A 25,437-nucleotide genomic window follows, 5' to 3' on the forward strand; every position below is an offset into this window, starting at 1 on the left:
CTCAATCTCTCTATAGGCTATCACTCAAAACTTGTTTATGGGAATGTAATTGTAGCAAATAATCCTTTTTTATTACTTACTCTAATAGAATAAAAACTACGTTTATTACTTGTATCAAAACTTACTATGTATTCCTAATCAGATAAACATGCTGAAGCAAAGCAAACATTCTTGAGATGCATCCTCTTGTTTTACTTTTTTCCCTTGTGGGATCCTTTTTAGGATAGTAGTATGGTAATCTAATCATTTACAATAAAATTTTGGGCTTCCAAGTTTCACTTGTACTTATGATAGTTCATGGAATGAGAAGGACAACTTGTGGATGCTATGGAAAAAGAATAAAGGTGCACATATTGTGTAGAGATAGAAACTCAATGATAAGGTCAAGAAATTAAATCAAGAGAGCTTAAATATATGGGTGCCAAAAACAAGTCATATAGTTAAATCTCTCAATTTTAAAAAATTGAGTATTAACTTCAAGTCCCATATTTGTCATATCTTTTGATAGCTTTTGTTAGTGAATAGGACTATCGAGACTACCAACACATGTTAGACTTTACATATTTTGGCTTCAAAAGATCTCTTGAATTTTAAAATATCACACCTTTTGATAGCATTGTTAGTAAATAGGACTATTAGGACTATTAAAACATGTTAGACTTTAGATATTTTGGATAAAAAGGAGATGAGAACTACAAAATGGAATCTACTATCTCTGAAGTAGGGGAGACAACAATACCATATTTTTGTATACATGGCATACTCTCTTTTGCTCTTTTCTTAATCAATGGATTAACAAAAGTGACATTTTTCACATTTTTGGCCCTAATGCTTATCCATGATGGAAAACCTCACTATAATGGATCCATAAATATTGTAGCTATAGTTATCTTATTCTTTCTTGCTTACTTTTCCATCTAAACATTAAGATACTTATGTATTAATCAATATATGTGGATAGATACCTTGTTTTGGTTACTTCATATAGTTCTATGTGCTATAATTTATTAATATGATTAATTTGACTAATATTGCCAATTTTAAAATCTATTTTCTATAGATTTTAATATATTATCAATGTATAGCCAAAACTTTACCAAATTGTGGCCATGGAAAGTTTGAATAACTTTCTTGATTTTTATATCACTATTGTGACAAGTAATGGCCTCAAAATCAAAGTCTAGTCTATAAAAGATTAAGAAATAGGATAGTGAAAACTTTTGAGATGGGAAGAAATAGATTTGGGATGTTCTTGTTAAGCCCATTAAGATTCAAGAGGTTAAGCCCAAATATATGTTTATTGGGAATTAGGATGAGAATAATCATTTGGAAAAGTCCATAATCAGGGTATTAATATCAAGGTGACTTTAATTCAATGTGAAGGAAGTAATGGATAGTTTTTACGAGTTATGGGAAAAGCTATGGGATATATACAAGAAGCTAAGTGTTGCCTCTCAGGTCTATTGGTTAAAATAGCTTGTGGGCTTACGGATAAAAGAACTAAACTCATTTTTTTAACATGTGAACAAGAATTCCTCATTAGGGGAGATTTGAGGTCTTGAAAAGGCCTTTTAGGAGGTAAAGAGTATGTACTCTAGACCAATGAGAGCAAGAATACCTCATTAGGAGAGATTTGAGGTCTCGAAAAGGCCTTTTAGGAGGTAAAGAGTGTGTACTCTAGACCTATGAGAGAAAATTCTTCATAATGAAAGTTTTATTTTTGAAAATACAAAAAATAATTTTATAAATGGATATAGATATAATATTATTATAAATATCTATTTTTATCATCTCGTAATTGTGATTATAACATCCTTTGCATTGATATGTCATAGGATCTTAGTCACTTTGTAATAATGACATATTTGAAATTGTTTGATAATGACCATTGAAACTTTTTCAAATGATCAAAAATTTTAGTATTCATATTATTTCCCTCCTTTGTTTTGTAGCGCTTGTCTCTTTCCTTCGTTTGTGGTTGTTTGTTACTCTCTCCCCCTTCTCTTCACCATGGATATAGAAATTCGACCTTCAACAAGGCACACAAGCTCTAAATTTACATCCATATTTGTGTTAAATTCATTTCAAATAAATAAAAGATGGATTCCTACTAATATTAACAACAATACTTGGATTAACATGCAACAAGAAAAGTAGAGGAAAAGATAGAAATGTGAAAGCTCCTTTATCTCTACTAGAAAGGGTAGCATCAAATATTTCAGACTTGAAGCAAATAAGAAAAGCATAAAATAGGTTTTAGTACAAAATATTTTTCATAGAGAGTTGAATTTGGAACCTGGAGCTTCAAATCTTCCATTTCATAGATCAAATTTTAGGTATTTTATTCTCAATGATTTTCTTTTATTAAACTTGGTATTCGATTTTATTATGACAAGTTTTGTTGTTATTTGTAGATGTCTATCCTTCTAATCTTGAGGAATGATAGCTCGTTGATTCTATTATTGATATTCTTGATATTATGCATGGTTTGATTGGAGAATAAATGTAAAAATGCAAGAGAAAAACATAGCTCATAGAGAATTGAATATTTTTTAATGACCAATCTTATATTATCCCTATGCATAATGCCCAATGGGGAGTAATATCTCCACTTCCTATGCCTCGTTTACAAGCCTTGAGTGGTATTTACCAAGTCCAAACACTAGTGAGAGCTATAGATATTAAATCTTTTTTTGGATACAACAAACACTGAAACTTATTATTTCAAGTAGGCTAGGCCAGATTAATTTATTTATGCACCTATTAATGTATTTATTGATTTATTTTCCAATGCTAAGATACAAAGATCAAAGGCTATGCTATCAGTCAAGAGGTTGGCATATGATCATGTCCTACTTTACTTTCAATATAAGCACAAGCTCAAATATTATAACAAATTTTTATTTTCTTTCTTCATGATCTATGTACATGAGGTTGTAAAAGAAAATACACAAAGGTTTTTTGTGTGAGGGAAATATCCTTTTTAGGAGTTCTTTTGTCCTTCTTCATTCTTTAGTTGCCTTAGGTATTGAGGGTATCTCCTTCTCTAGTTCCACAACTCTACCTACTATCCTCTCCTTATCTATGGTCTTCTACACTCCTTCTTCTTTTGTGCAATTGATAAGTATATACTTGAAAATCTTTGCTCATACATACCAAATATGCTCACTATTGTAATAATCTTTGAAAAACTATCACATATTTAAAAGAGAGGAATGTTAGTTCACTACTATTTTACAATGCACTCTCTTTTTAGTGAAAAAATTTAATACCTTAAAATTAAATATCTTCTACATTACCTTGATAAATTTATTATCATTAAGATAAATAAACTCAACCAATCTTTTAGTATGTGTAATCACCCTTTGACCACAAAAGTGACTATCATCTTGATGAGGGCCCTACAAATAACAACACAAAATAAAATTAAAGGACTTATCTTGATGAGGGCCCTACAAATAACAACACAAAATAAAATTAAAGGACTTATTTGGGGTAGTCTATGGAATTAAGTATCTTGATGTATTTGATAAAAATCTTAACACAACTTATATGTACTCCATTTGTGTAAATAGATCAGAAGGCATAGAAAACTTTTCTTTGTGAAACTTCAATTAATATTTTTATAAATCTATATAAAAAATAAATAAAATTTAGAGTACTTACAATAGATAAATATTTAAATGATCAAGAAGACTTGGAAAATTTCAATTTACATCTTAGCATTTCTATGTACTCCTTTCAAAGAATTGATTACAAAACACTGCTTATCTACACAGTTTATGGTAATTAGTCTCCAATGAGATCTGGAAATAATCATAGGTGAATAATTTAGTATAATAAGATCTTTTGAAAATAGATAAAATACTAAACAACTTTTGACATGACATGAAATCATAACAAGCTTCAAGGTATCAAAATCAATTCTACTAAGCCAATGGTCAAATGCATTCAGGGAGATTGAAGGATCAATAGTAAAATAGTGAGTATATGAGAAAAACATTATTGATAGAAAAATATCATTCTTAAGAACAAAAAAATTTAGATATACTATACCTCAATCCAATAAGAAGGATGGATTCATTTACTTCTCTTCTCTTATTCTTAATGATCTTTACATATTTTGAGTTTTAAAAAAAACATTTCTCTTGGCTATGTCACCAAGCAAGAAGTAATAGACACTAAAACCTGTTGGGTTGACCCTATCAAGCATGTCAAAAATCTCATCCTCTAGAGGTCCTAATTGCTTTGCTTCTTTTTCTTTGGCTTTCTTCCTCTTATGCTCCCTCAATTTCTCTACGTGTTCCTCTATAGCCTTTTTCTCCCTCTCATGTTGTCTCGTATCTCTCTCATGTGTGACATCCTCCACTTTAGAACCTGTGTTCTCCTTCTTTATGTATGGTGGCTCATTAAGAATATTACATGTCTTCTCATCTATAAGAGGAATTGGCTCCAAAACCTTGGACAAAGTATATCTCAATCTTTGTAGGATGATCATATCCTTATCCATTTGTATCACTATATGTACATGGGCATCACAAATGTATGCATCTTGGAAAATTTTAATCAAGAAGTCCTGTATAGCCTATTGCATGCAAATAAGAGCACTCTTGTCCACCTAAAGCTATCAAGACTATGCTTATCACATATCTCCCTGATCACTCTCAGAAATGGTAACTTTGTAACTTCCATTCATATCACTCTATGTACGTGGGCATCATAGATGTATGCATCTTGGAAAATTTTGATCAAGAAGTCCTCTATAGTCTACTCGATGCAAATAAGAGCACTCTTGTCCATAGAGCTATCGCGACTATGCCTATCACATATCTCCCCCCTAACCACTCTCTGAAATGGAAACTTTGCAACTACATTATTAAGAGCTTTCACTATCTTCCTAATTTCTTGTAGACATCTTACACCTTGTGAAAATCTCATTTTATGATTCTTTGGTGGCTTTGATGGCTTAGAAGACTCATGGATCATCTCAGTAATTTTCCTAGGATCAACCTTTAGCTTCCTTGCAATAGCCTTAGTTATCGCCATATCTCAATAAAACAAATTTTAACATGAGCCATCATGAGATGCAAACATATGTCTTTTCTAAATAACATAATGATCACATGTTACAAAGTTGTGCAAAGCAAAACAATTGGGATTAAGTATCACCCAAGCCCCCATCTCATAAGTCTATGAAAATTATAGGTACTTACAAACCATTAAGAACTTGAAGAAAGAACGTTGTAAATGAAAAGCCCTAATGGTGACAAATTTGGGTCAAAAAAGGGGTGTCCCATTGAATACATATTGGACACATGTCTTTATTACTATAAATACCCATTGGAGCATGTAAAAATAGGTTATTTTTCATTAACACAATATTAGTGAGTTTGGGAATCACCTAATTCCCATTTTTTAAATGCTAAAAAGATGGCACCCAGATAACATGCCCATAAGTTTCTCAAAACCATATGCTATGACCTATCATCGGAAAGCGCTTGAAAAATGGAATCTATTGAGCTATAGAGCGCTCGATTTGGAGTTATAGTATTCAAATTATGGCAAATCCAAAGATTTGACCACATGTCCCAAACTTATGGGAAATTCCCATATTCCCCAATATGGTGTTCATTTGAACTTAAAGAAAAAAATTTAGGATTGTGTATCTCACAAGTCCATGAAAACTTAATCACTTGCAAACCATTACAAACTTGAGAGTGGATAATATAACATATAAATAAAAACCTAATGGTGGCAGATTTGGGTCAAAAGAAATGTCCCATTAAATTCATATTATAGAAACATATTAATTGGTGCAAATACCCTTTGGAGTGTGTAGGTTCCTTTGCAATTCCATTACCACCATAATCCTAAATCCTAATAATTCCATATTGAGACCAAAATCAGTGTTCTAGGCCAAAACTAGTGCCCCATTGTATTCAAAACCCTAACTTGATTCAAGGATGGGAAAATGAAAATTTCAATGCATGAGAGAGAAACGAAATCTGAAGGAAAACAAATTTACAAACATAAATGACAGAAATCACTCAAGCACAATGTTGAAAAAACAATCCTAAATGGTTATGTGATCATCAAGGATCCCCAAAATAACGCATGACCCACAAAAGGATACATTGAAACAACGAACCCAACTACTAAATTCATATTTGGTATGAGGGCATACAATGAAAACCTATGAAACAAAAAGAGAAGGATGCAATAATGATCCCCATCACTAAATTTGCACATGACATGACAAACAATAAATCCAACCACTAAATTTAGATTACACATAACAGAGTCCAATTTGTGCAACAACCTTTTCCATTAAAGACAATGATCCAAAGAAATGCAACTAATGTCATGCTTTATACAACAATGCAAATTAATGTATGTAAGTCCACTTGATTTTTTAAGATTCTGATTTGAAGTATGAATTTTTTCCAAGAGAGATTGAAGGATTCCTTTGTAACACAAATGGATTGAAAGATCCTAAAGAATCAAGGGTTTTTTGAAATCCATATTTTGTCTTCTCTTTATTTAGTTAGTAACCATTCTAAAAACCTCTACTAAATTGCACAAGAGTTTTGATATCCAACTTTCCTTTTTTGTGTAACCATTTGTATGGTTTTTTCCAAGATGATGTACTACATGATGTGGCTATATCTTTAAGCTTAAATTTGTGACAAATTTATCTATAAAACCATTGAAAACCTCTAGTACACTATTTGCTTTGACTCTTCCTCCTCCATATCTATGTGCCTAAAGTTTTTTTTTTCTTTCTTGATAATGAGATTTTTCCATGCCTTGGGTTGACCAAATACATAGACCTCCATACAATTTGATAAAATATTAAGCATAGTTATATAAAATATGATGCACAATTAAAAAATAAAGAGAGTTAATAAAAAATCCTATATGAGTTAGACAAGGAAGAAACATATCAACTTCTTACCATAAAAACATAAGAACTTCTTACCATATAGTAAGTGTCAAAGTGTTGATTGCCCAAAGCTTCTATCGTTACCTTTTCAAAAAGATTCAATTGGTCTTTAAAGTCTTTGAGATCATCATCTTTTCAATCAATTTTATCATAGTTAAAAAATATTTTATATAGTATTTTCCAAACTTTGACTTTTCTATTCCAAGCCTATCCATTATCAACATAATTCTTAAGTGCATTATGTAGGGATTTCCATTGATTATATTTAATGGTTGAATACCCATTTCTAGAGTTAATCTTGCCAAGCTTTCCACGAAAGCCTTGAAATCCTCTAGCCTTCACCCCAATAATAGATATCTTTTTGGGGAGACAACTTACTTTTTTGGACTTTTGAAGATCTAGTTCAATAACAACATTATATCCATACAAACTAATTGTAGATAAACCTTGCTCGATCTTTGTTATAACATCTTATCTAGCTAATAAGGGTTTTAACTTCCAAGTAAACCCTATGTAAAGATTAATATTTTAAATTATTCAATAGAGTACATAAAGTGTATATACATGAGCATTGACAAAATGAATATCTAAAATTGGTTTGAATTATGGATCTTTGATATGTCTGGAGGGGGACTCTATTCTAGTTTCTTGAGTTGAGTTATGCAGCTAGGGACATGCAATATAGATAGAGATATCTAAAATTTTCTCCTTCAAACACATTGTATATGCATTTGAGTGTCTCTAAGTCACCAGCTACATGCTATTCAACTTTCTAGTTCCCAAATCCCTCGACAAATAGCTCTTATCTTGCTACTTGTTGACTCTTAATCACATCATGTATTGAAGCTCTATTCATTAGAGCAATGGAGACCCCCTCTAATTTTGTACACTTTAAAATCTCACTTTTATCAAGTTTAATCACAAACCTAGCTACTCCTTGTGCATTTTCTAAAGACCAATCATAGAATCTAATAATCAAATATTGCAAGTTAGGCATATCAATGAAATTATTATTAAATGTATCGTAAACAATCTCTTTATTCTCCTTGTTGAAGTTGGCCATGATATGGAAAGGCTTACCCAAAACTTCCATCACCTTGCCAATGACTCTTTGTCTAATAGTCATCACCATAGATGGCCTTGGAAGTAAAAATTTTTGTATCTAACTCTATTTCATATTTGATTGCATTAGCTGGAAAATTTTTGTATATGCATCATGACTAATACCAATACTATGGAAAGTCTTCCACACCAGCTCATGATCCAAAGAATGATGCCTAATAAAAGAATACAAGCATTGTCTCTTTACTTGTTTGAACTTCTTCTTGTCTAGAATATCATTTGGTATTGCTTAAGATAAGAGATGATAATAAAACTCAAATGCCTTTGAAGCATCTCTCTCACTTAAATTTGGTTGAAGAAGAGACCTAAAAAAAATCAATATCATAACTCAGATACTATTAGAAGCAAAGTTATATTCACCATCTCTCAAGTAAAAGGATATACCTTGCTGCTTCCATTCTTTTATTGCAACCACCTCCTTCTCGTTTGAGATGCTCAATATTCTTGAGAGGTCTTTGTTGATTTTGAAGGACTAAACTAGTTTGTTTTCTTTGGTATGCTTTGATACATTTCTCCAATGAATGATTCTTCCATTGACGATCTTATAGTTTTTGCAAGAACTCATCTCTATGTTTTGTTAACAAGTGATTCTCCCATTTAAGTACATCATTCTTTGCAATAAGATTAAATACATAGCCCAAAAATCCATTATAACCATCACCAATAAACAACATTAGTGAAGAGCTATTATAAAAATAAGTACTAGTTTATAAAAATTTTATGGTAAAATCTTTCATTCAACCAAATATCAATATTTTTCCCCCTTCAAATTGAAACACATCTTTCATGGACTCTAAAGCAATGTTTTGTTTTATTATTTTTATGATTCCTTCATACTTGCATTCTAGCCTAACATGAAGGTGATAAAGAGCTCCTTTACCAATGAATAAGAATATCTAATTTGCAACTCTGAATAAGAATGTTGTGTGAATTCAAAAAACTTGAAGAATGAGTAAGTAACCAACAAGGAGAAAAAAAAAAGGAAAAGGGAGAATGAGGATGGAGGGAGGTAACAAGATGTCAAAATATTTCAAATTGAATATTTTATTTCACTTCTACCTGAATTTGTAATTGATGTAAACCACAAGAATATTATGAGAATGATCTTTTAACAAATTTAGATATGTTTATTCATCAAAATATAAACTTTTAAAAAAATCCAAAATAGTTTTTATTTCCTAAAATGTTTTATCTCTCTAGGATCTCCTAAAGCTATGTCTTTACATGCTGCATTGCCAAAGAGTTGGGATACTTTTAGGAGACAAATTAGTAAGAATCATCCTCTAGATGGACTAAAGACAATGAATGTTCCTCTTGCCATTCTTTTTTAGAAAGTCAATCGTGAGAATTCCAATATTGTTAAAAATATCAATGCCCTTACAATCCGTGATGAAAAATCACAAACAAGAGGTAAATGTAATGACAACAGGAAATTGTCACTACAACAAAAAGGCCTCATAGACGCACATTTAGACACGATTTTTGAATATAGAGAAATTCTTACGGGCGCGTCTATCCACCCTTCTATTTGTGCATCTACCATTTCGCGTCTATAATCGCATGTATCAACGAATTTACACGCACAAATAGACGCGCAATAGACGCACATATACACGCGCATATAGACGCGCTGGTAGACGCGCTTTTACAAGCACTGATAGGCGCGAATGGAAAACAAAAAATTTCATTTTTCTTAAAAAGATATTTAATTTATTTTTTAAATTTGAATTATGAAGTGCGTGTATAAGCGCATGTAGTCTGCATTATAGACGCGCGTATAAACTTGAATTTTCTGCAATTTAGACGTGCTGATAGACGCACAAAACAGAACTGGAAAAAAAAACCAGAGACTTTGCAACCACATGCTCTCTGGTTTTTTTTTCCCCCTCCCATACATCAGATTGTGTATTTGGGAAAAAGACAATGTATCTTACAGGCACGAGAATTGAAAATAAAAGTCCATGTATTCATTATATATCAAAAGCATTTACAAGGGAAGTTTAAGTGCTTGCAACCTAAAGCGTGGCTGCAAGCAGTAGGCCCAAAGAGATATCATACATATACAAGAAAAGAAGGCCTCATAAGGAGGTATGGTGCTCCTCTACAAATCTGAAGAGGAAACGTCTTCGCTAGTACCACCATGGCTACTAGCATCGCTATCCCCCTCCTCGCTATGCTCCACATCCGGGTTCGCCTACACACACAAAAGGCCAGGGTTGCTTACATAGACAAGGTGGAGAAAAAGTTATAATTAACTATACTTTTAATAGGAAAGTAAGAAAAACATACCTCCTCTGGCTGTCGAATCCTCATGGCCGGGTTGTATTGGTCCTCAGTGATGAGACCCTCCTCATAAAAGTGAAGCCATGTCGCTGCGCGGTTATAGCCTCGATGGTAACCTATCTCTCTAGGAGTAGGTGTCCTACCAACAATGGTAGTCTGCAAAACATTTAGAGATATATAAACAATTATGAGTCACAATATATTAGACTAAAATATATAAAGAATTGAAAGAAATATAAATTTAAAAAAACTAGAAATCAAAATATACTTACAAACTCTACATCCCACGACTCTCTGCCGCCCGATCCGTAATGCGACAATCCCATTGTTTCCATTTGGATCCGTCGCGCCTCTACGTGCTGGCGACTCTTCACTTTCTCAGCTGCTTTCTTCTTGGCTTTCTTCCACTCTATGCGATGGCACATAGGTGGTTGGCTATAGGCTCCACGCCCCTCCTTTAGCCTCCGCAGTGAGTCCCTGGCCTGTGTCATGAGGTGGGATCTTTTGTTGTGAAGCACACCCCTCACTTTTGTACGTTCCCAATCATTTGAGAATCGCTGACCCTCAGGATTTGGGTACCTCCTATGGACTGCCCTCAACACCTCCTGCCACAAGCCGCTTTTCTGATTTTTGAAGGCAATGAAACAATCTTTATATGTCGCATGCACAACGCTCCTCATGTACGCCAATACATCCCTTCCCTCAGCATCATGAAAGATGTCACCAGCATCTGTAACTCTATAGTACTAGCATACAACCTCCTCTATGTGATCTACTGGTGAGGGTGATCGCTCGCCACCTCCTAGGCAACCCCCATACAAGCCTCGTCCTCCCCCTCGACTCTCCCTCCTCCCTCTCTATCGACTACCCTCTGCCTCGCTAGACGCACGAGCTTCTGCAGATGCTTGTGCTTCAGCCGATGCACGTGGAGCACATGGAGTACCTGCATATGGAGTAACTGCATATGGAGTACCTATATGTGGAGTACCTGCATGTGGAGTCTAGGAAGTAGTGCCAGGCAAAGACGCTAGAGGCGTCCCAGACATGACACTGAACATCTCGTCCGTTGTGGGAGAGTGGCCAAGGTGTCTGGTCATCTCTCCCATGAAGTCTTCCCTACTAGGAAAACCTCCAAAAAATACATTGATCCCCCTGCCAAAGGAGGCCAATGTATCATTCATGCGATCCACATCTGGGTCATTGCTAGATGAACCAGGATACAACATCTGCAAAAAAAACACTGGAAAAAGACAAATTTATTTGCATACAAAAAATCATATATTACCTACATTTTCAAAGAGCTTTCTTTAGACATTGAACATAACACTTAAGTGCTAATGCTTCTCTTAAACAAGAAAAATGATAAATACAAACAAGGGATTGGTCACATTCATCATTGCAAAAATATATTGCTTACTATCAGAACTGGGAGACCTGGCGTGTGTATCCCCACGTCTACATTGCAGGTTAGACGCGCCCTCAGATGCACTCCAAAGTGAACCTTCTGTCCAGCACGTCTATCTGCGCATCTAAATGCAGCACAGATGTGCTGTCAGACGGGCATCCCAGGTCAATGCGCGTGTATAATCGCGCGTAGACTGCAGGTCAACCTTCTGTGCAGCGCATGTATCATCGCGTGTACACTGCAGAGCACACACGCTCTAAGACGTGCCCTCAGATGCTCTGAGAGGAAACATTTTTCACGTCTATGTCTGCGTCTACACTGAGATGTAGATGCACTATCAGACGCGCTCGGTCAGCCGATTTTAGGCCAACGACCGCCATTGATGATTTACAAAATGCAATACATAATGGAATCATAAATCCTAAATACACAAACAAAGCAGAGAGAGGAAGAGAGAAACAAAGAGAGAGAGAGAGAGAGAGAGAGAGAGAGAGAGAGAGAGAGAGAGAGAGAGAGAGAGAGAGAGAGAGAGAGAGAAAGAGAGAGAGAGACTCACCTTGGGTGTTTGGTGTGGCGGGTGGTGGCGCTTCTTCCTTCTCCTTCTTCCTCTCCTTGGTAAGTTACCCTCCCTTGATGCTTGCTTGCTGCTTCTTCTTGTTCTCCTCTTTCTTGTTCTCTCTTTCTTCCTCTCCTTGGCTTTCCTTTTTCACTTCTTGTGTGTTTAAAATGAAAGAAGAGGTGAGTCATGAGGAGGTGAGGCATGAAGAGACTGGGTGAGGCATGAAGAGATTGTATGTCAGCTAAACTCAAGCTTCAGAACCGCAAAAAACGCAAGAAAGGAAAGGCGCAGTTTGAAAAGAAATGATTTAAGTATGGTTTGAATTTTGACGTGTGTGTCTATTTTCGCGTGTATATGTGCGTCTATTGTTCAGATAGACACGAGTATAGACGCGAATATAGACGCAAAAATAGACGTTAATATAGACACGTAGTTAAATGCGGATATAAATGCGCATTTGGGCTTTATCATAATTTTTTGTTTTTAAGATAAGTTTTGATAGTGAATTCTTGTCATAAGTTTTAATGTATTTATGATGATTTTTGTGTATTTAAAATTGAGATCTTATGTAAACATATGAATGACAAATATTTTGATGTTGTCATGAATTAGGTATAATCATATCGACATCGTCATCACCTACTGCGGTGGAAGCTGGTGAGTCAATGAGCACATCCTCAAGTGAGGATGAAACATTGCGTCTTCATAATCGAGATGCATGGCTACGACAAAAAATTAAATGCATGTGTGATCATTGTCAAGGGTGTATTTTTCGAGCACGTCGAATTGCAATGTCAAACCTCAACTTGTATGGAGAATGGGATCGAGAAAAATCACCGGTATTCATTGTTTTTTTTTACCACTAAGATTGCATGTCTATGTTATGGGAATTATATATCAACGTACATGAAACTCCCTTTTGTGGTTGAGCAGGATGCGGTGCCACATCCTCAGATGCTTCCTCCCAGGTGTGGAGAGGCTGCAAAACGTCGACGTGAGAAGGCAGAGTCTTCAAGAAGAGTAGAGACTGACAACCATGATAGTAGCCCTCATGAAATGCCCCATCAAGTCGTAGAGGATGAGATTTTGGACAACATGGTACACCATCTATTTTCGCAACTGGTTCAGGGAGAAGGTCACTCTACGAAGCCAGATGATCCACTATATGTAGCATCATCTACTCCGTTGTATGAAGGTTGTACATACTCCGTTCTTCATGCGTCCCTCGAGATACTTAACTTGCAAACAATTTATGGATGGAGTAATGTCAGTTTGGATGCGTTATTGAAGTAGGTATCAATTGAGTTTGGCTTATGAATCATAATATTAATTGTTCTATTTTGAAATCAGACAAAAATATATGTTGGTGGTTTTTTAACTCACTTTTAAAAATATATGTAGGTTATTATCACAAATGCTTCCAAAAGGAAACAAATTGCCAACTAAGAGAGAGCAAGCAAGACATTACTTGACATCTCTGGGAGGTCTCGATTATGTCAAGATCCATGCATGTGTCAATGATTGTATTTTATTTCGTGGGATTCATGAGTTCGCACGAGAGTGTCCTGTTTGTGGGGAATCAAGATATGAAGTGGAGATGAAGTCAATGGATGTGCCTCGTAAGGTTTTGCGACATTTTTCGATTGTTCCACGTATAAAACTTATATTTAAGTGTAAGTCTATTGGAAAGCTCATGTCATGGCATGCTAGTCATCGTTCAAGTGATGGAAAATGGAGGATTCCTACAGACACACCGGCATGGCAACATATAGATAATTTGTGGCCCGTTTTCAAAGAAGAGCCAAGAAATTTAGGATTTGGTTTAGGTATGGATGTAATCAATCCATTTGGCATCAAACGCACATCATATAGTGTATGGCCAGTGGTATTGGTGAACTATAATATTCCTCCATCCATGGCAATTAAAAAGGGACATGTGATGTTGTCCCTTCTGATTCCTGGAAAGCACAAGGTAAAGAGTTAGAAATGTTATGGGAAGGTATTGAGGTGCAAGATACAAGTGTATCTGCATCCTCTAGATATTTCACATTAAAGGCCATGTTGTTGTGGACCATGCAGGACTTTCCAGGATTCGGAGAGTGTTCAGGTACATGTATATAACTCTATATTTGAAATTCAAGACTTGAATCAATTGCATTTTATTAATTCCCTTGTTTTTTCAGGTTTAACCACGTTAGGATATCATGCATGTCCTATTTGCGGTCCCTCTCTAGTTTCCTCTAGGCCGGCACGTTTAAAGAAGGTTATCTATGACAATCATCATCGATTTCTTCCTATTGACCATCCCAAATATGTTCTCTCTACTAATGGAATGACTCCACAATCTCTAACCATTCGAGATTGGAAGGAGAGATGGATTAATACCGACAGCCACCCTCCACTTGGCATGAATCGGTAAGAAGTGCATTTCTCTCGATTGACTTTAAAGTATTTAGCATGATGAATTGTTTACATAATATATTGTTTGTTTGTTAGGTTCTCTATATTTTTTCGTCTTCCGTACTGGACTGAACTCAAGATCAATCACCTGTTGGACCCCATGCACATATTCAAAAATGTTGTATCTACATTATGGGATCACTTGATAGGGGCTTGTGATTCAGTTAATGTAAGGGAGGATTTACGTAACATTGGTCGTATGAGACAAGCCTAGCTATGCATTGGACCTAGAGGAAAGATTGAGCTACCCCATGCACCTTGGATGTTGTCAAAGAACGATGAAAAAATAGTAAAGGAACAAATATATAGCTTTCGAACACCCCACCCACAGGATGTATGAGATGTCTCAAGGGAGCTTTCATAAAGAAAAAGAAAAGAGGTGTGGAGCAACTATTTGGTTTGAAGTCCCACGATTGGCACAAAATGATTCAAGTAAGGGTATCTCTAACCATGAATATAGTAATTAGTGGAGTAACTATGTGTAAACTTTGGGGTATGATGATTTTTTCCTCAACTAATCATTTGATCTATGAATATTGTTTATATTTAGTTCGTACTTCCTACTAGCATATCCCATTGTGCCTCCAAAGATGTACGTGGTATCATTAACAAGATGGGAGAGCTTGTGAGGTGGGTATACATTGTATTTTTTCATTATATATCTTTGAATTTCTACACAAAAACAAACAATTTTCAAATACATTTTGACAGATACGTGAGCTCGAAGGAAATTGATCCAAACACATTGCAAGATGCTCGAGTATTATCTGTTGAGGTGGAGGAAATTTTTCCTCGATCCATTTTGACTACTCGATTACATTTACTCGTACATTTGATTGATGAGATCACACTTTGTGGGGCAGTTCATGTAAGGTGGATGTTTTTTCTTGAGCGCTTCATGAAAACCTTGAAAGATTTTGTGAGGCAAAAAGCATGGCCTGAGGGAAGCATGGCTGAGAGTTGGTTAGTGCAATCATCCCTTGTTTATATCTCTGAATATCTTGCTGAAGTGGATCCCTCTCAACCACAACTATGGAAAGATGATGAAGACTTGAGAATGACTTCTATAGTACCTCAAGGAAAAGGAATGAGTAAAGTGCTAACAAAAGAAGAACTTCGTAAGTTAAATAGTTTTTGTGTGCTCAATAGTGATGTAATGAGCAAATGGGTGGCACTATATAATGAAGCAAGGGCAAGAAGAAAAAGCGAAAGACAAGAATTTCGCACTAGATATGGACGTAATGTCTCATTTTCAGATCATCTAAATGCACTCCCACGTCATATTGATATAGATTGGTTACATGAGGAAATGGAGAGAATGGAAAAAGAGGAGGAAATTAATATATCTCAAGGAAGAGTGGGAATACGCATGAGGTGAGACATACTATCAATTAATTTGTTTCTATAAGTTTTATTTTATATAAATAATTGACATGTTTGATATTTTATCTTTTACTACTAGTGCACATTATTCAATGCACTTTGGTGTGAGGGTAAACATCTTCGAACTCAATGTATAGATGAAAAGAGAAATACCCAAGATTGTGGTGTCCTTGCTGGAAGGTTATTGTGGCTTGATCCAAGATAGTCTGAAGCTTGACTTCAGACGATTCTTTATGTATGTACTAGATGTGAAGTGGTTTAAAGAAGTGGTAACAAATGGTGAGCATTGCACAATCAGACGTCATCCAAGTGGTTTTGTAATCATTGACTCTACAAAATTTGACCAAAACAAGAATGACACATTAGTACTACCTCAACAATGCGAGCAGGTATATATGCAAAGGCTAATTTTTTTATATGTATACATATGATACATATACACAATATGATAAGTACTTAAGTTTTTTGCTTTTGTTTTTCAAATACAGGTTGTGTATCATCCAATGGTAAACAATAACCGATGGTGGTATATCATCCCTATATCTAATCGTTCAAAATCAATATATGGTAATATTACCAACATGGAGATAGCAGATGACAATCCAATAAATAATGATGATGTGCATGATGACAGCATAATGGATGATATGCGTGATATAGTACAAGATGAACCTCGCAAGGATATTCAAGGAAACACAGAAGAAGACAATAATGTGATTGTCGATGATATTGATGAAGTTATTGAGCAATATAGTAACACATTTGATAGTGGGATAGACTTATTTGTTTCGTTACCTCTTGGTAACATAGACCTACAAGTAGATAGTTTAGCAAGGGCTGATCTCATTGAAGATGAGATGGATCATTCACTGTAACATACTTAATTTGCTTATTGATTCAATGCGTATTCCTAATACTATGCTTTTTATCATGCGCACACGTGCATACTCAAGAATCAATAGTCAATTTTAAAGCTAAATTGAATTTTCCATAATAAAAAGAAAGTATCTTTTATCATCTTCAAGTACGTAGAGAAATTACGAGATACATATTGCAATGCTTGCTACTAATTCTAAGGTTTCTGTCACTTGCCACTAATTACTTATATCAGGCTTGTCAACTGGAGGAACTGCCATTCATTAGAGAGCAATGAAAAAGTAATTATTAACTCTATTTTTTTAATTCAATGATTCAATGTGTATTCTTAATTCTATGGTTTTTATCATGCGCACATGTGCATGCTCAAGAATCAATTTCAGGTGGTTAAATAATTAAACTTTGGTTTTTTAATTATGTGAATTGCTAATTCTAGGTGGTTTAATAATTGTGCGTCTGCTGGCGCGTCTATATTAGCGTCTATTTGTGCGGATATATAGACGCAAAATTCGTGTCTATTTACACACACGTTTACACGCACTTATAGATGCTCTGATAGACACACCCGACTTTGCACATCTAACATGCGCGTCTATGCCTTGTTTCTGTTGTAGTGTGTGTAGTAAGCACATGCTCATAAGAACAAGAATGTGGAGTGTTACTACGTTTTAAGAAAGGCCATGTGAAGAAGGATCACTACAAGTGGGAAAAAGATTAGAAGTCAAAGGACAATAAAGAAAACAATGGCAAGAAGGAAGAGAAGTCTTGTGGTGTCAAGATTGAGAAATCCAACATAGTGAGTATTGACTTTGGTGACATATTACTAACACCTAGACTCCATGATTCACATCTAATTGCTTGTCTGGAATATGTCTTTTTTGCTAGATCATTGATTGGAGAGCATAATTTCATGTTTCTCTACATAGAAGCGGTCTGTTACATATGATGCCTCAAGGAAAGTGAGTATCTCTCTTGGAAACAACTACACATGTGACATCATTGGCATTAAAGATATGTAGTTGAAATTCAAGAATGGATCTTCATTTATGTTGAAGAATGCATGATAGTTCCAAACTCACGAATAGTTCGAGTAGTACTAGACAAGTAGATGATATTGCTACTATGTTCTAATTGGTTATAGTTCTTGGAAATATATCAAAGATTCTATTACATAGCTCATGGTTCCACAAATTTGGAATGTTTTATGTGCTTCATGTTTCTAGTAATATAGACCATATCGTACTTGTAATTGAGATGCCAAGTGTTTCTTTGTGGGATGATTGGTTAGGTCATATGAGCCAAAATGAAATGAAAGCTCTTTCATGTTGTGGTTATATTCCCATCTTTAATTTATATTAATTTTGCTATTTGTGAGCATTGTATATATTGTAAACAAACACATTTCTCAAATAAAAGGGTAGCATTTGTAAAAGTGAGAATGTTAGTCTTATAGATAGTCATGACACTTGTGGCACTATGCCTACTTTGTCTTTAAGAGGTGCATCCTGCTTTGTCACATTTATAGATACGTTTTCACACACATTGTAGGTATACCTTCTTATAAGGAGAGATGGCCTCCTTTTGGTGTCTCAAAATTTTGCAACATTTGTGGAGAATCAATTTGGCAAAAGGCTCATTATCTACATAGAGAATGGTGAAGAGTTTGTCTTCAAAATATTCCAAGACTTTTGTGATGCAAAAGAAATCGAAAGCAAGTTGAATACTCCATAAAATCTTTGATTAAATGGTATTGTAGAAAGGATAAATGGTTAGGTCATATGAGCCAAAATGAAATGAAATCTCTTTCATGTTGTGGTTATATTCCCATCTTTAATTTATATTAATTTTGCTATTTGTGAGCATTGTATATATTGTAAACAAACACATTTCTCAAATAAAAGGGTAGCATTTGTAAAAGTGAGAAAGTTAGTCTTATAGATAGTCATGACACTTGTGGCACTATGCCTACTTTGTCTTTAAGAGGTGCATCCTGCTTTGTCACATTTATAGATATGTTTTCACACACACTGTAGGTATACCTTCTTATAAGGAGAGATGACCTCCTTTTGGTGTCTCAAAATTTTGCAACATTTGTGGAGAATCAATTTGGCAAAAGGCTCATTATCTACATAGAGAATGGTGAAGAGTTTGTCTTCAAAATATTCCAAGACTTTTGTGACACAAAAGAAATTGAAAGCAAGTTGAATACTCCATAAAATCTTTGATTAAATGGTATTGTAGAAAGGATAAGTTGTATAGATCATGAAATAAGGCTATAGATGAGAATCTTCTTGTAGCGATTTGGTCTAGAGAGTAACTTACACAAAGGCACCTTAGAGCCATTTGTTTTGAAGAATATTGATATATTTCTGAAACGTTCTAGGATAAACTTTCTCCTAAGTCAAGAAAGTATATCTTTCTTGGCTATGGTGAGTGGGGTTATTTGTAGTGATGATGTGTACTTCAATGAGAAAAAGATGCATAAGAAGTGTATCCCTATAAAGGAGATTCATAAAGTGATCTTTCAAGATGATGGACTTGTGCATAATGGTCCACACGCACAAAAATTTGGGCAAAAAGTACCTAATGTTCAAGGATATAATCTTCCCATGGTAAATAGGAAAACAGTGGAACCAAAGGCTATTAATGGAAAGTCAATGGTAAGAAAGTTGACATGAGGTCATGACTTCTAGATAGTTATGTTCCATCTCTTGATTATGTCATGTTAACATATTGCAAAGAGCCTTCTTGCTATGAGGATGCTATGTTAAGCAATGATAAGCTTAAGTGAGAGAGATCTAAGTAATAAAAAATTGAATCATTGAATCATTGCATAGGAATGTCATGTGAGTTGGTGGTTTTACATTAAGGCAAGGAGGCCTTTGCATACAAATGGATTTACAAGTGAAAGATCACTCAAAATGATAGAAAACCAGAGTACAAAAAATGATTATTATTAAAGGCTTTAAGCAAGTGCAAGGTATTGACTTTAGTAAGATTTTGTCTCCAACTATTAGAATGACTACCTTTTGCAGTGCATTCTGGCTTTGGTTGGCAAAGAGGATATGTCTTTGGTCCAAACGAATGTCAATACTACATTTGTGCATAGTGATCTTTATGAAGACATTTACATGTGGTAGCTAGAAGGTTTTGTTGAGAAGGGTAAGGAACATTTGGTATGCATGTTAAAGAAGATCCTTTATGGTCTTAAGTAGTCACCAAGGGAGTGGTATCACAAGTAACATGCATTTATGCTTTCAAGGATATAAGTAAAGTGAGATCGACAATTGCCTCTATTGTAAGCAAGCTATGGATTATAGCTTTTTGATTCTCATTCTCTATGGTGGATAATATACTAATTTCCAAAAAAATGTCAGGAGATAACTACATTAAATTCAAAGTTGAATCCATAGTTTTAAATGAAGGATCTAGGAGAAGCTAATCACATTCTTGGCACGCACATTGTGCTTAAAGATAGAAGTAGCTACTTTATCTTGGATTGAGTACATTGGTAAGTTGCTTAAGCATCTTAATATGGAGAGGGGGAAAGTAGTGAGTACTCCATTGTCTCCATATGTGAAACTTGATTGAGTGGATTGTTCCAAAAGACATGAGAAATGGCTAAAATGAGTAAGGTGACTTATTCCTTAGCAGCAGTTGACTTGATTTATGCAATCATACCTATTTCTCTAGACATGGCTTTTACAATGGGAGTAGCTAGTAGATACCTACCCAATCCTTGAAAGGAGCATTCAGAGGAAGTGAAAGAGATCATGAGGTACTTGAATGGTACTAAGGATATGTGCATTTGATTTGGGGAAAATTTCTAGTATATATAGCTACATAGATGTAGATTATTTATGTGTTTTGGACAAAACAAGGTCTTATTCAAGCTATGTCTTTTTATTTTGCTAGTGGTGCCATTTCATGGAAATCTCATTTTCAAGATTACATACTTATGTCTATCACAAATATTGAGTATGTTGTAGCATTACGAGCTTAGAAAGGGGGCCATATGGCTTGCTTGTCTAATGAGAGATTTGGGCATTACTATAAAGGTTCCAATTTTTCATGTGGTAAAGTGCTATCTTATTGGCACCAAATCTCGTGTTTCATGTAAAGACAAAGCATGTGGTGTGAAGTATGCCTTCATAAATCACATGGTTGAGGACAAGTAAATATGGATTGTTAAGCTTCACAAGTAAATATGGATTGAAGTGTAGGTGGAAGGTTGTTGGGGTTGAAATTCATTGTGCTAGTCCCATACATTTCATGGGTGGAGGACTTATGGACAACTGGACATACACACATAATTCTTGTCTAGCCAGTGGCTTTATCATTAATTATAAGAAGACTATCTTGAAGTCTCTACACCAACCACCTTGCCAAGGTTGTTTAGCAAGCTGGATGTAAATAGATACCTAATTGTGTAGTTTTCAAACTACTTGGTATCCCATTAGGCTTTAATGTCACCATGAAACAAAGGTCGGATAAAAACTAAATAGATGGAAAGGAATTCACACCAATCTCTATGCTAGAATGTTTGTTTCGATCCATTATCGATTACCAACAATATTCTATTTTTTGGCTTGTTCGATGCCTTGTAAGCCTCATCTCAAAAAACAACACTCACGGGCAATAAAACTATCTATGGGGAGGTAATGAGGATATAAATAGAAATTTCAAAGTAGCTTCCCAAACATGCACACTTCCCAATGCTAATGGGCATGGTCATAATCTCCTCGGTAGGTAAACCTCGGCAAAAAGCTAGCTACCAAATGGACTATCGAGAGTTTCTCTTTAGAGGACTATTGGACCACCTTAGTCAAGCTATCCATCAAATCTTGGTCCAACTTTTCTCTTTTAGAAATCATGTTCAACAAAGCTCTTTTTACCCCTAAGGGATCCTCTCTGATTTGGGGTTTTGTGAAAGCTTGGATGGAATACAAGCCCCTGCTTATCTTCCAATTGATGAGCATTTCACAAATCTCTCATCCTTAAGAATACTCAATTTAGTTTGACCAAATCATAGGCATCATTCCCTCCAGCTATCTCATCCAAGGCTTATAAGCCACACAAGCTTTGGCTATAGGTATTGGAAAGGCATTCATTAAATTGTGTTTCAGCAAGGGATGCTTCATATAAGACAAGTATTGGGAACCTCTTCTTCTTGCAATGAACCTATGAGATTGTCTTCCTAAACGTGCTATCCTTTTGTGGTGGTTAATTCTTCATAAAGCCACTTGGATAGCTGAGAAAGCTCTCCATTTTGGGAAGTGAAATGGAATATGCACAATATATAATAAAACATTTTGAAACTATTTCCTTCATATTTTCCTAGACTATCCCCTTAACTCCAATTTTCCTTTAGCAATTCAACTCATGCTTATGGAGGTTCATCTAGCTCCCTTCACTTGGAGAGAGATTCTTTCTTGTGAATGCAAAGAAATGGGCTCATTGCTCTGACATAATATAAGGGAAACTTATCTATGGCAATCTTGGTTAGAAAGGAATGCTTAGGTTTTTCAAGGACGAATTGATGGCCTTAGGCTCCTCATGATTCACAAGTGTTCCACAACACCACGATTGCTTTGGAAGTGCATCAAGGATACTAAAGAAGTGGATCCTTGGTTCAAAGAAGAGAGATGGAAAAACGGTTATCTATCCTGAGTAAGAACTACTCATATGATGAAGGGGTTAGGGGGATGCATGGTGTCTTAATCTTTCGCAAGGCTATGGAATGTGCTCTCCTCACCTCCCTAGGAGACCTTGTCCTCCTCTCTTTGGCTTTAATATATATATATTCCCTTTTTACAAAAAAAATGTATAACAGATTTATTTGGAATCCACGAATATACTTAATATAAGGTGGGATTCGGATCAAAAAGACATGTGACATAGAGGTTCCTGCCACGCCGCACCTAGTGTGACATAAAGGTGCTAAAAGACATGTGACATTGTAATAATAATTTGTAAGTCTCGAGTCCTGAGTGCTCACAGAAAGGCATGTGACATACAGGTCGGAAAAGGCAGACATGTGACATAAAAGTAGCCGCTATGGGGTGACACGTGTCACGAAGCCACATGCCACGAACATACTAAGGCTGGTTTCACAAGGACCGGCGGCAGCAGCTGCCGCTCGGATCCTGCGAACCAGAGCACGCCACGTGCTTGCCCCCTTTCACAGTGGGCGGCGACAGTAGTGGCTTGCTCATGCCACGTCCCGGCAGGTGCGTCGTGCAGTTGTACCGACCCCCCCTTCGCCCAAGAGCGCTGTCGCCTGACAAAGATGCCACACAAGCGCTGATTTCGGCGTTCACAGCTCACTCATGAACGTTGAAAGTGACCAGTGACCACTGATTGGTCCCCCCCCTTCCAATTTTGATATTTTCAAAGCCACCATGGCACCATTTGACCATTCGATTTTTTTCTAAAAAATATAAACGTTTCATCACCAGAAATGAACGTTTGTCTCTCTCTTCACACAAACAAACCAAAACACCCACGTCCCAAGTTCCAACGGTTGCATTTTCCAACGTCTATACATTGTTCAAGGAGCTCTTGCATTTTTTTCCTATAAATTGAAGCTTTGTGTTGTACTTCCTTTGCCACTGTGAAAAAGCTGCTGTGAGGAAATTCTGTCCAAATCAAGACTTGTTTGCCCTTCTATCAAGCAATTTCGGTGACCACCTTTGAAGTTTGAGCTTTTTTTTTTCAAGCTTTTATTGATTGCACAATTGGTTTATTCAATAGCATACTAACACATTTGCTTCAATTGTGATGTGCAGGTGCAAACCAACAAGGTTTCGAAGGTACTTGCCAATTTCTTTGGCCCTCTTTGGCTTCTACATCCTCTACATGACAACTCTCCACCAAATGGCCTCTCACTCTTCCACCATACACCCTCTCTCTCTCTCCCTCTATCCGCCAAATGGCATTGCTCTCTCTCTCTCTCTCTCTCTCTCTCTCTCTCCACCATATGGCAAATCTCTCCATCATATGGCCTTTCCCTCTCTCCACCATGTGGCCTCTCTCTCTCTCTCTCCACCATATGCCCTCTCTTTGGCCTCTCTCTCTCCCATCTCTCCACCAAAGGCCTCTCTTTTTTATGCTTGTAATTTTGTTTGAAGGATAAATTTTTGATCATGACTAATTCTTTTTTGTTTTCTTTTAGGTACATTCTATGGACCCTACTCACTCTCAACCATTTGATTCTCAAATGGAGGATGACACACCTCTCTCCCAAATGTTTACATCGCCACCACAATACCCCTTCTCATCCGCACATTTTCCAATGCCTCCTCATGGCTTTACGGCCATGTTAACCTCTCCCTCTCCCGCCTCTCCCTTCTTCTTTAGACCCCCACCTCCAAATGTGGCTTTTAAGCCACCAAGTCCTCATCACGAACCATCAAAAATTTCACCTCCAAATCCAACGAAAGAAACTACACCATCACGAGCCAAAACTTCAAAGAAGCATGGGGCAGACCACAGGGACGAAGTGCACGAGTCTGCTTCATCCAAGAGGTTAAGGGCATCCAAGAAGAATGCGCTAGCAGTTGACCTTACCGAAGACGACGACCTCGACAATAAAAGCAAAGGAAAATGGAAAGATTTTTGGGTGGATCAGCTAATCCACGTGCGAGGTGGCATGAGCGATGAATTTAGCAACCCTCAAAAATAGGGGGTTAATTTATGGGCAAAAGTGGCAGATAAACTATCTGCTACTTATCATGATTTTGACAAAGATAGGAAGCATGTAGGAAGAAGTGGGCACATGTTTTAGGCCAATACAGGGTAGACAAAGCTCACAATAGTGTGTCTGGTAACAATAGAAAATACACTTGTAAATGGTTTGATGTCGTAGACGAATATTATCACAATAGAGCACAGGTAAAGAGTGTATCACATGCTAGCTCTGTGTCATGTAATGACCCCCTAGACACACAAATAGATGAGGAAAATGAGGAGGGGAAGCCACAAAACTCCACTGCCAAGGTTCAGCCTACACCTCCATCAGGACGTCAGGGACCTGCCAAAATAGAGGACTCCTTGAATGAGATGGCCAACACAGACCGTGCTCTACTTGATCATTTGAAGGAGTCTTCTATTTGTCAGGAGGCCACCGAAAACAAATGTTTGGATCTACTAGCTACCCTCCATGCTACCATGGTCGAATTTTTGAATGCATCAAAATGATGTTGCAATGTTATTTATATCTTCTAGTGTGTTGGTGTGAAATGTTGTAAGCAATGAGAAATCTAAATAATGTGTGTTGCATATTTTTGCAGGTGGACATGGCCATCCCAAGAAGAATTGCATTGTTTTGTGCATGGTTATGCTTTCTTGCGATTACTGAGCTTCTATCACCACCCCCCATGAGTGATGAAGAGTCTATGTTACAAA

At 36.1% G+C, this 25,437-nt stretch overlaps 1 pseudogene; it reads left to right on the forward strand.

Moving 5' to 3' along the window:
* Window positions 1–24,214: 24,214 nt before the first annotated feature.
* On the forward strand, window positions 24,215–25,230 carry LOC148034456 (uncharacterized; annotated as a pseudogene).
* Window positions 25,231–25,437: the final 207 nt, after the last annotated feature.

This window comes from Lygodium microphyllum, chromosome 6 (assembly GCF_053477565.2).
Source record: "Lygodium microphyllum isolate KBCC chromosome 6, Lygodium_microphyllum_v1.1.10, whole genome shotgun sequence".
NCBI classification, from domain to species: Eukaryota; Viridiplantae; Streptophyta; class Polypodiopsida; order Schizaeales; family Lygodiaceae; genus Lygodium; species Lygodium microphyllum.